The sequence below is a fragment of the Macrotis lagotis genome, chromosome 1 (assembly GCF_037893015.1).
Source record: "Macrotis lagotis isolate mMagLag1 chromosome 1, bilby.v1.9.chrom.fasta, whole genome shotgun sequence".
Lineage (NCBI taxonomy): Eukaryota > Metazoa > Chordata > Mammalia > Peramelemorphia > Peramelidae > Macrotis > Macrotis lagotis.
The window spans coordinates 222709186-222722792 of record NC_133658.1 but is presented as its reverse complement, the minus strand read 5'-3'; positions in this window follow the sequence as shown (position 1 = coordinate 222722792).

Here is a 13607-nt window from a genome sequence, read left to right as displayed (position 1 = left end):
TAGATAGATAGATAGATAGATAGATAACAATAAGCTGTGCTAATTTTTTTAAATGAGCAGACAAAGGAGAAAGAGACCACAGACTGGGAATAGAGAAGCCCATCTACAGAAGAAGATACTAGCGCCAAAAAAAAGCCTCTCCTAGCCCAAAGAATCATGTCAAATGGCTACCTGCTCAAAAAGAATTCATAGAAAAACTCAAGAAAAAAATATTACAAATAAAATAAGAGAGGTTGAGGAACAGTAAAAGAGGGAAAAACAATTCAAGAAAAACAAGATTGTGAAAAGAAAATTGTTATTGTTTGTTCTTCATTCTCAAAGCAGACCATAACATCAGGGAGACTGATGCCATGACTTATACATGAACGGCATTTGAGTGAGGAAGTACTGGTGCTAATTCACCAGCCTTATTTTCTTCTCTGGAGCCATCTGGGTCCAGTGGCCAGATATAAATCAAGATGACTGGAGAGTGGGGCAATCAGGATTAAGTAGCTTGCACAAGGTCACACAGTTAGTAAGTATCATGTGTCTGAGATTGGATTTGAACTCAGGTCTTCCTGACTACAGGGCCAGTATTCTATACACTGTACCACCTAGCTGCCCTAGCTCAGTTGCAAGAACATCAGACTTATAGTCTAAGGGTCCAGGGTTCAAGTCCCTGTTCAAGTAGACAAGTCGGCTTTTTTTGTTTTGAAAAGAAAGTAAACCAATTACAAAAGGAGAATCCAGAAGAAAACTACCTTTTGAAAGTTAGTATTGGGCAAGGGGAAGCCAGTGAAATTATAAGACCAAGAAATAATAAAACAAAATAGAAAGAATCAAAAAACATAAGAGAGAGTAAAATATCTCATAAGAAAAGCAACTGATCAGAAGAGAAAACATAAGAATAATGGAACTATTTGAAAGCTATGATCAAAAAAATAATTTTGATACACTAATATAAGAAATAATTAAAGAATATTATCTTAAAGTATTAGTTCAAGAGGGGAAAATAGAAATAGAAAAAATTCACTGAACACCAACTGAAAAGGATCCTAGGAGGAAAACTGAAAGGAATATCATAGCCAAATTCCAAAACTCCCATGTTAAGGAAAAAATATTAAGAGCAACAATACAATTCAAATATGGCAGAGACTCAATTAGAATTATACAAGACCTAGAAGTGATTACTTTAAAAGACCATAGGTTTTGGAACTTACACATCCAAGTACAAAAGAATGGGGTTGTAACAAAAAATATCATACCCAGTAAAGTTAAGCATAATCCTGAAAAAAATGATGAATTGCCACATTTTTAGAATTTTATTGCAAAAAGACCTGAACTTAATAAAAAAATTGAAATACAAGGACCAAGATAAGTATAAGGCAGGCAAACATAAAAGATTAATTACAAGGGACTCAATAAGGACAAATTATTTACTATTGATAAATAGCAATGCAAACCACATTTTTCAAGATTGTTTTATTAATTGGGTAATTTGAAGGAAAGATTAAGGTAGAACTGAGTAGGATGGGATTCTTAAAAGCAAAATGTTGAAGGAAAAGAAAAATGTTATCATTTTATACAAATGAGATGTGAGAAGAAGAATTGGTGAGAATTGGATGCAGAATCCTGGGAAAGTCACTCTTTGCCTTAATTTTCTCATCTGCCAAATGAGCAGGAAAAAAAATGGAAGCTACTATGGTATCTTTTTTTTAGGTTGTTTTTTTTTTTTTTGCAAGGCAATGGGGTTAAGTGGCTTGCCCAAGGCCACACAGCTAGGCAATTTATTAAGTGTCTGAGGCCAGATTTGAACTCAGGTATTCCTGACTCCAGGGCCAGTGCTCTATCCACTGTGCCACCTAGCTGCCCCATTACTATGGTATCTTTGCCAAAAAAAAAAAAAAAAACTAAAAGGGTGACAGACAGATGTGACTGAAATGCCTACACAACAGCAAAAGAGAAAAATAATCAATGACATCTCAGCATTTTTGCTGGGGGAAAATTATAAAATATTTGTAAAACATTTTGCAAATCTCAAAAAATTAGATAAATGCTAGTTATTATTTCATTAATCTATGTAGTTAATGTTTTACCAGAAACCTCTATCCATAATAAAAAGTTATGTTTGCTTAATACCTTTTAAATTTAAATGAAATATCTAGTATCTACTTCATTGCTTTGATTCTGCTTTTTTAATTGGGTATTTTATCATAAAGTTATTTTAAAATTCCTTGTATTCCTCATGCTTACCCGTTATAATTGCTTTCTAGTAATCTCTTACATTAAATTACCATAATTTAATTAACCACTTCCCTTTAGTTGGACATTTAGGTTGCTTAATAAGTTCCTGACTCTTAAATGTTTTATCTATATTTTAGGGTTTTGCAGGGAAAGGGGAGGGTTATATAAAAATTATTTTATAAAAATCTCAAAGCAAATATTTTTATTATTGTTATTGGTGATAATACCACTAGTTTATATTCCTAACTTTGATAAGTCTGGGTTTCATTCTTTTAACATGGGAAAGGGGTTAAAAAATAGGATTCTGCCTTTATCCTTGTTGAATTCATCTTGGTTTCAGCCTCATGTTTCGATTTATTAAGATAATCTGGAAATTTTAATTGATACCAAGCTTCATTAGAGTCAACAGCATAAAGAACTTATGTTTTAGAAAGCTAACAGTCAAAATTTGCACTAAAAGAATCATAACGTTAAGATTAACTTCTTCCCCCCCTGCACTCTGCACCAAACTAATAGTCTGCTACTACATATTACAAGACATTGACAAACTAAACTATACCCAGAAATAGGCACCAAGGATAGTGAGGCATTTAGAAATAATGTTATACTGGGAATATGTGAAGCATTTGGGTCTGAAGGGAAAATTAAGACAAGACAGGATAACTAGTTTTGTGGAAGGAGGACTAGACTTATTTGATGTAGCTTCAGAAGATAGAACAAGAACCTCTGTCTACAGGAATATAAAAAGTAATGTCAAACAATTAGACTGCTTAGTTTCACAAAAAAACCATTTCCTAATCTGATGCTCCACTGTGACATGAAAATGACCATGGGCTATTAGAGGCTAACTAACAAAAAAGAAAAAAAAAAGTAAAGTCTGGTAGGATTTCCTAAGCAGTAAAGGCGAAAACAAAAGTTCTATGCTTTAAGCTATTAAAGATTAAAATTAAAAGCTTAGAATTAGGATTTGTTAAACTATTAAAGCTTAAAATTATACTAATACTTAGGGACCATCCTATGTAACCCTGGGATGCAAAAAAAGAAAAGTACCCTTGCTCCAGCAATAGAGGATACAGATTTAAATCTCATCTCAGTATTTTCTAATTATGTCACCCGGATCAAATATTTGAGCCTCTGTGGCCTTCACTTTCATTCTTTGTAAAATCTGGAAGGTCTCTAAAGTTCTTAACAGTTCTACATACGTGTTCATGTGATCTACTGTGTATCTATGCTGTTGAAGGACCAGTCCAGCTAAAGCAAATATCTGTAGAGCAATGATTTATGCAGCCATATCAATCCATGAAACAAAGAAGGCTATAAGATAGTCATCAACTGTATGCAAACATTTTGATTTCTACATTGACAACAGCAGAAAATGAGGTAGAGGTATATCAAAATCATATCATTTAGCCACTGTCTATAATTAATTGCACTTTAGTTTGTTTTTGTTTTTATGTTTTTGCAAGGCAATGGAGTTAAGTGGCTTGCCCAAGGCCACACAGTAAATGTCTGAGGCCTGATTTGAACTGGGGTACTCCTGACTCCAGGGCAGTGCTCTATCCACTGCGCAACCCAACAGAGCCACCCCAATCAATTGTACTTTTAAATGAGTTTTTCAGCCAAAATCCAACAAGTTGATTGTGCAATTTAAGGAGCTAACCTGAAAGATAGTTCATAATCTCATTATAAAGATATGAATAAAGAAACAGAAAGAGATGTCTCCATCTTGTCTCCAAAAGCAAAAAGAAGGAACAAGAAGATTAGTCATTGTGACTGAAAATATTCATAATAAAAATAAACAAAAGAACACCATGCAGAAAATTATAGCTTATGTTTCAACACTTGCTGCAAAGGATAAAGAAATGGAGAAATCTGATAAGGATCTTGTATAGATATTTCAAATTCAATATTTACTAGCATCAGGGAGGAACATTGGCATAGGGAAAAAGATCAAGAAACATGTTGTTGAGAGGCAACAGAATACTATAGTAGGTAAAGTGTTGGACAGGTAATTAGAAAAGCCTGAATTCAAATGCCTCAGATACTTACTAGTGTGAGACAATGAGATAAATCACAACTTCTCTTTGCTTTCATTTCCATATGTATGTGTGTGTATATATATATATATATATATATATATATATATATATATATATACAGAGAGAAAGAGAGAGAGAGAGAGGAATAGGGATAATAGGGGCAGCTAGGTGGTGCAGTGGATAGAGCACCAATTCTAGAGTCAGGAAGGACCTGAGTACAAATCTGGACACAAAAACATAATAATAATAATAATAATAATAATAATAATAATAATAATAATAAAAATTTTAAAAACAAATAAGATAGAGATAATGGAAAGTACATCTCAAGGTTCTTTCAAGGATTGGTTATATATTTAGAGCTGGAAGGAATCTTAGAAAACATGTAAGCAATCTCTTGTTTTACAAATAAGAAAACTGAGGACCAGAAAACTGACTTGCCATAGATCACATGGGTAATAAGTGACTAAGGCAAGATTTGAAATGCAAGTCCTCTGATTCCAAAACCAGTGTTATTTTTTTAAAAAGGTGGGGGTTGCACAATAGATAGAGCTCTAATCCTGGAGTCAAGAAGACCTGAATTCAAATTTGATCTCAGAAACTTGACAGATATTAGCTATATGACCCTGGACAAGTCACTTAAACCCAATTGCCTTACAAAAACAAGACCAAATCAAACTAGTGTTATTTCCAGTGCATTATAATTATAAATGGAATGATATATGTCAAACACTTTGTAATCTATAAAGCACAAGTGAATGATATAAATGGCATTTGGTATCTCAAAATTAAAAAGGATAAAGAATTTATATTACTCAAAAGTTTCATGTCTGCATGTCATGAATTCTTTTTCTTGAAGAAGAAAATCAGAAAGTGTTGGATATGCTAGTACAAAACAAAAAAAATCATCTCTGTATGCACAATTATAATTTTAACTAGTTAGAGCAAAATTCCAACTTACCACCAAAACAGAAGAAAGCATGAAGACAGGGAAGCACTATATTTAATTTCAGCATTTCAAACTAATCTTTTTAAAATTAGTTATTGGCTTCAAAAATGTGAAATGGATGACAATACATATTGATTTTGATTATCACTATTTCTTAGAGAAGTTAAACCAATCTAAAAACAATTGTCACAAGTGGGGGGCCAAAAGCAGAATCTGCCTTAGCTAGAAAATATTTAATTTCAATGCCAAGATCAGAGAGATGAAAGTCAGTGGTAACACTGGTTTAGAGTCAAGCTCAGTGACAAAAAAAAAAGACAAAAAAAAAACGTTAAAGAGAAGGATGGCAGAACCTTACCAGGAATATCAATTCACAAATAGGGAAAAACAATAGAGCGAAATTGGGCCCATAGAAAGATTATTATGAGATGCAAGTAATTCTTATCATTCTGACAGGACCTATAGAAGTATAACAAACATATATGACATGAAACAGATTTATAAATGGCATTTCAGTTGCAATCTGTTTTGATGATTCATGAAATTAGCACCACATATTGGAACAGAGTTTATTGTACTATATGCAGCAGTGAAATGGCACATAAGGTGAAGTCAGTAATATAAACCAAAACTGATCTAATTATCTCTCTCTCTCTCTCTCACTCTCTCTCTAACACACATCCACCCCCTGCCACACACACACACACACACACACACACACACACACACACAAATCATGTCACAAGCAATATAATTTTAAAGGAACTCAGTGATCAATTTTCAAGATATCTCATAGAAGAAAAGATTCCAGTGACCCAACAGAAAAATTATTGATAGAATTACTTTCTCATTTCTACAAAATTTTTGTGAGAATAATCTATGTACACATTCAGGGTAATTTAATGGAAAATATGAGAATGAAACTGGCAAGCTATTTTAGGGAACTTTCTGGAACCTGACATATATTCATAGCTGTACAAGTGACTGAAACATGTAGAAAATATTGTTATGGTATTTGCAGCTTTTTGACTACAGAAAAGTTTTTGATTTGGCAAGTAAAAACATATACTTCAAAAAACTTCTCTAACAATGTGTATGTACTTTTGTGCATGTAAGGAATGTATAACAATTTTACATGTGAGGAAGGATAGACATATCGATATATTATACCGATATCTATATCTATATACCTAGATGTCTATCTAAATAAAATTAGCAAAAGAACACTTGATAGATGATTTCACAGAGGTAATCATTTTTCATTATCAACATAACCTATAAAACAGAAAGATGCATCCTCACCAAAGGTAATGATGACCAGAATCAAGAAGAATTTTCTGAATAGAGTTCACATGGAAGAGAAATTAGTCTTAAAGTAATCTTCATTGCAGGTATTAAATATAATACCTGATTGTTTTATATTGTTCCTCTTCAGTGAGGTTCACAGTCATTTAGAAGAAATTTACCTAGTAAATAACATAAGAAAAAAACTATATAAAGAATGCATATTGTTTGTATCATAATATGCAACTGAATTTTGAATGAGGATTGTAAATGACATTTAATGGGTGGAGTTGACTAGAAATTTAAAAATGTTTAGAGCTGAAAAATTGTATAGCCTTTTCATTGATCCCAATCTGCTCCCTGAGATAAAAGCAAATTTATTCAATACTAGTATTTCTCTGTAATGCTTTGTGGTTATAAATCTTGGAATGTCACAATCATTGATGTATCAAAATTGCAGTTGATCCAAAAGGCAATAGAAAGATATGTAGTGAATATAAATTGGCTTCAGAATAGAACAATTCAATTTTTTGAATGCCTGCAAGAAATAACATAAAAAACACAATTAAGGATCTATATGAAAGAAAAAGGAAGTGTGCACAGAGCATAGGTGATAGTTTATGAATAGCCTGAGTGCTGCACTGTTATCTGGAAATGTTAAAAAAAAGAAAACTAAAGAAAACCTTCACTATAGATTCTTCTACAGAGAATTTTTTTTAACAATAATTCCACAGAATGAGAATGTTTGGATGAGTAACAATCTGAATTGATGGAAGTAAATGAAATATAAGTGAAAATCATAGCCATTGAAGTATTAAAAAATCTGGTCAGCTTATCTATGGAACTCCTGAATAACTTGTGAGTTTCCTATAACTAGATATGTGGATATGTGAGGGATTCTTTTTTAAGAATTCAGGACTATTATCTTATGTAGAATTTGCTTAAAAGTAGAGTGCAGCTGGATGCTTCAAAATTTAATTAACAAAGGTTATTAGTTGCATTTTCACAATGCTTTGTTATAGGTAAATATAGGGGGGGAAAGGCTGGAAAGTAGTGAAGATATATCAGTTTAAATATTGAAAGACTTCAAAACTTGGATTAATGCAGTGACCAATCAAGGATTCATAAAGACAAAATAAAGTATACCTCCTACTTTTCATCAGGGAAGTAGCAGACCAGAGATATGAAATGAGGTATATATCTTCAAATATGATCAATATGTTAATTTAGTTTACTAAGTGCCTATTATTTGTCATTATTCATCCTACACACTTTATAAACATTATCATATTTGATTCTTACTATCCCATTTTACAATTGAGGAAACTTAGAAATTAAGTGACTCACCCACCATAACACAGTTAGTAAGCATCTTAGGTTGGATTTGAATTCAGATTTTTATGACTTCAAATCATTCAGGTCATCCACTCTAACACCTAACTACAAAAAAGTTGGATGTTCAAGCTCTACTGGATTCATGGGAAACAATAAAAGCACAGAAAACAAAAAAATCCATCTGTGCCTAAAAGCTCATTTTCATCTATATTTTCAATGAATTAGTACAAAATGATGGAATTAGAATCAGTCAATCAAAAAAGTAGCTTTGAATAAATTTCTGCTATGTGTACTTCCAGTGCATAGTTCTGTTTCCATATTCATAAAATAAGGTGATTAAATATACAGCCTCCAAGTTTCCTTCTAATTATAAGCCTCTGAACTTATGATCCTGTAATTAGATGTAAATGGATAAGAGACAATGAAATAAATGTTTGTAAAGTAAAAACAAAATATGTCAATAAAATAATAAAAAGAAAAAAGTAGAGAATCAAAAATGATTCCAAGATCACGAGCCTAAGTGACAGAGGAAATGATACCGCCATTAACAGAGGCAGAAAAGTTGGGGAAAGGGCAAGCTAAATTGGGACAATGATGAATTCAGTTTAAGGCATATTTATTTTGAGGTGATAAAAGATGACAAGAAGGCAGTTGGAAACATGATATTGGAGTTCTGAAGAGAATTTGAAGATAAAGATATAAATATGAAAGTCAGAAGTAGATGAGATCACTCATCACTCAGAAAGTAGTGAAGAAAAAAAAGAAGCCTTAGATTTTCTGAGTCTATTCCAGTCCCAACTTCCACAACCAGAGTAGTTCAGACATCACGTTCTTACCACTGCAGAGAACAGAAATCTTTTTCAATACAAAGGAGTTCCACTAATTCTATTACCCTCAGCAAATACCCAGTGCAACATGGGGGTACACTTTTGTATTGTTACAATAAATTCAAATATTAGATATTAGATAAATGATACATTCATTAGGTGCAGTCATTTAATTTTGTACTAAAAATGTGCTTGATCCTACTAGTAAGAAAGAAGTAAATTCTTCTGTTTCAAGAGTGCATCAATTCTAGGATACCATTTGGAAAATTATCTCTTCCAATGCACTAAATGGTACCCTAATGGCTTAGAAAAATTGTAGCACATATCCAAAGTGAGCAATTCATTCTTTTCCAACCAGTAGGATAAAGTCCAAATAGAAACAGAAGATAGCTTCCTAAATATTAAAGAAGGATAATTCAGGATTATAAAAGCTAGCACAGTAATATATATATATATATATATATATATATATATATATATATATATATATATATATATATTTTACTATTCTAGTAATATTCCTTCATGATAAGTTTAAGTGACTTTTACTGATTAATTTTCCATAAAACATCTGAAGATACAACTACTATCTTGAATATGGTGATTCTTATATGTGTATATGCAACAGAAATCTATTTCATTTCTTTAATGTTGTCTAATTATCTGCAAAGTGAAATTAAGGTTATAAATTTAAAAAGTTGCTTTCTAGAGGAATATAAGAGATAACACAGAATTCCAGATCTGGAAGGGAATTCAGAGATTATCCAGTTCAAACCTTATCAGTCAAATGAATGTTCCATTAGATGGTAAATTCCTTAAAGGCATACAGTCTTTTGTTTCCCCAGCATTCAGTACAGTATGAAACATAGAAGATCCTAAAAAACTATTTTTAATTGATTGGTTGGTTGGTCATATACCTTTTCCATGAATAATTTCAGGAATGGAAAAGATATTACCTTTCAAGGCAACCCATTCCATTTTCCAGGTGCCATATATTTAGAACTGAGACAATTCTTTTTGTAACAAAGCTCTTCCTCAAAGGAAGATTTTTCTCCCTGTAATTTTTACTTCTTCTTTGTCAATGTTGGAAAAGGAGAAAAAAATTGACTCTTTTTCCAACGATGGTACTTTAGAACCCCTGACCCCTCAGATTATAAGTTTTTTCCTTTTCTTGGACAAAATTCATCAGTTCCCTTAATGTATGATATCAGATATTAATAAACAAGTGAAGGAAAGTAATCATATTCATATCTGCTTCAAAATAAAACATTGCGTTTTGTATAATGAAATATAAATACATTGTATTACTTATTTTCACTCTCAATGTTTTTTACATCCAAATATCATAGTGTCCCTTTCTTATGTTATAAAAATATTCAGTGCCCTCCAGTTATAATGAATAAAATCAAACCATCAAAATCTTCTAACGCTAGCTAGCTTTTCCTTAAATCAGTTGCTAAAAGGAGTCATTTGAAAAATGATTTCCACTGGTTTTTATTTATTTGTTCTTGGGGGTTGGAAAGGCGTCTATTTTCACAATGAAACAGATGTTTTCTACAGATTCTTATACACTTAGAGACTCAGATTATCTGAATGTAAAATCCAGTAACTGACTGGATTTTCCTATCCCAATGAGATTTTTAAAAATTTAATATATGACAATATGAATAATAAAAAAAAATTAAATAAAGAAGAGTTGATGAAAAATGATATGCATGCAAGCAAAAGCAAAAAAAAAATAGAAATATTTTAGCTAGATAGGAGAAAACAGAAATCCAGAAGGGAACAAGAAAATGTTTTGCTTAACTATTTTGTTAAATTTAAAAATAAATCCTTTAAAAATACATAATAGAAGTTCATAACTGCAGACATGAACTTTTTGTTTGTTGATAATTTTAAATTCATAATAAAAAATAAAATATATTTATATGGAACCATTCCCATAAACTGCACTAAGAAAAGTAGCCCCAAAGAGGTCAGACCTCAAAACATAAGTTCCCATTCAGGTAGAGATCTAGGATACTGATGCAAAGAAACAGGGGTCTTCTAAAATCATGAAGCCTATTCTGGGAAAAATTACAGCATGGGAAGGATAAGCAAGGAGACAAACTGAAACAAAGCTTAACTTGGTTAATCCCTCTAGTTATTCTTACAAACTAAGTTATTCACATTTGTCATTTTTATCCATTGAAGAATTATAAATTCTGTCAGCACCCTCTAAATTTTTGTTCCCTAGGAAAAAGTTCAGAAGTCTTGACTGTTGCTGTTCAAGCTTTTGAGCTTCTTATGATAAATAAAAATGCTAAGAAAATTCACAATTTTTTTTATGTTTTTTATGGTATCATTTTGCCTTTTTCCCAAGATGGTCTTTATAAGCATTAATTAGTTTGCCTAAATTCCTATGCATAAGTAGTCTTATGCTCATTTCACGAGTGAGAAAACAGATACTGAGAAGTTAAGTGGTTTGCTCTAAATCACATAACCTACAGCAATTGGAGCAAAAAGTTCCTGACATTCAGGGCCGTGATCAACCCTGGAACCAAGCTGAGGCATCCCAATTTTTTGTGAGCAACATGTGATTGTGCAGAAGTTAGAATATGTGGGTGAGCTATACAGTCCAACTAGTGAGTTGTTTGCAAATTCTTTAAAGATTTTATTTTTCAGATACTGTTGTTTTTCAAATTGGTAATAAAAAATGCTGAGCACCAGGCTTGAAATCATAATCTTTGATTTTAATGGAAATGTGAACCCCTGGCTTCACCTTTTTTCCCTCTTTGGTTTGGAAACATGCCCTTGGAGAAAACTTCCATCCTTCAAATCTAGCTGCTCTAGTGTTCTTTGTCTTAAACCTCTTTCTCAGAACATATCCTTTTAATATGCTTATAAACAAAACACTGCATAAAGAAGTTGTTATGAAATGAAGGGTGTATATTTTGAAATTAAATTAGAAACCTGTAAAGAACAAAGTTTGTCTACACTTGCAAGAAAATCTCCTGGGAAATATAATAGATTGTTCTTGGTCCACCTTTCCTTGGTGTAAGCCAAGTTGTGCAGTTAAACCCAAACAGATGCTGTAAAAAGAGAGGAATCAAGGAAAATAGAAGATCAGCAGTTGCTCCAAAAGTTATCTCTTGGATTCAAAGCTTCTTTAGGATTCTAATCTTGATTTTCCTATCTTTTGGCAAAATGAGGAGAAAAAAAAAGATTAGCAGGTAATATTGAGCATCATTAAATCAACCTCAGAATGAACCTCAGCTCATTGTTATAGTTAGTCACTTACCAACATAGTGAATTTTCAGACAAATCAGGAAAAAATGGTAACTTCTACACAGACATTGAGAGTTTATCAGATCACTATTTACTGAGTGATATGAGCAAACAGGAGTATGGAATTTAAGAAGTAGAAGGGACCTCTGGGCCATCAAGTATATACCAAAAGAGAAACACTGCTACCAATCAAACAAGTAGTCATCCAGCTTCTACTTGAAAATCTCCAAGAGGGGAGAATCTATTACCTCCCAAAGCAATCTATGTCACTGAAGTATAGCTATAATTATTAGGAAATTTTCCTCTTTGCAATTTCCACTTATTACCCTTAGTCCTGGTCTGTTGGACCAAATAGATGAAGTCTAATTACTTTCCATATCATAGCCCTTTAAAGATTAGAAGAAAGTTATCATTTCTTCCTTGAGCCTTCTGTTCTCCAGAATAATTTTCTCCAATTTTATCAATAAATCTTTATATGATAAGGACTCTTCATTTCCTTCATTGCTCTCACTCCAATATGGTGGTAGCTCTCCTAAATCTTGATGTCCAGAACTGAAATACAATATTTATACATAGACATATTAACAGTTTGACAAACCATAATTAAACAAATTAAATGTACAAAATACATGTATAAAAACACTCACAAATACTGGGAGTTCAGCAACAAAATCTATAAAGCCACTTCCACATAAATATATCATTAACTGGAAGCAGTTGTGGTTGAGGTAGGAGGGACAGGGGAGGTATCTGTTTGGTGCCAAACCCCATTCACACAGCCCTGAAACCAGGCAGTGGAGGAAAAAAGTGGAAAGCCTACCCCATTTACAAAAGGATTTCTGTTGAACATGGAATAATAAAAAGTCTGAAAACTCAGAGATCCAGTGCATTCTTTTTTCTTATTACCAGAGCAAAATCTCAAAACAGACATATAGAGAGACAGAGAGACAGACAGACAGACAACAGATAGATAGATAGATAAGTTGATGGGCAGGTAGGTGGGTAGATAGATAGAGAGATAGAGAGATAGATAAAAAGAAAATAGACCCCCATAGTACATTCTACAAACATATTTGGTAAAATGAATGGGAAGAGTTTTAAATTAAATAAGTATACCTGGAAAATACTGGGAAATAAGGGATAGAGATAAAGATTAATTTGAAGATGCCTTGATGTTAAATGCAATTTGTCTACAGAACCTGCAGCACCTCAATTGAGACCAGTGGATATGATCCAAGTTATTGTATTAAATTGTGGTCCAGGCACTGGTCTCTATCACTTGTTACCATGAGTGAAAATTTCCACATAAATACATCTGACTACTTTTTTTTTAGTTTTTGCAAGGCAATGGGGTTAAGTGGCTTGCGCAAGGCCACACAGCTACGTAATTATTAAGTGTCTAAGGCTGGATTTGGACTCAGGTACTCCTGACTGCAGGGCCAGTGCTCTAGCCACTGTGCCACCTAGCCGCCCCCATTTGACTATTTCTTACTGGGAAGACAGTGTAAAGAAAAATGAACTTCTGACTTTCACCAAAGGTGGCTGATATCTGGTCTAAAGAGGATAATGAATGGGGACAGGAAAATTAGACCCACTAGATATATTGATATTGTTTATTCTTTTATGTCTTTTATAAAGGAATATATATTTCAATGGTAAAAAAAAGTATAGACACGCTAACATTTC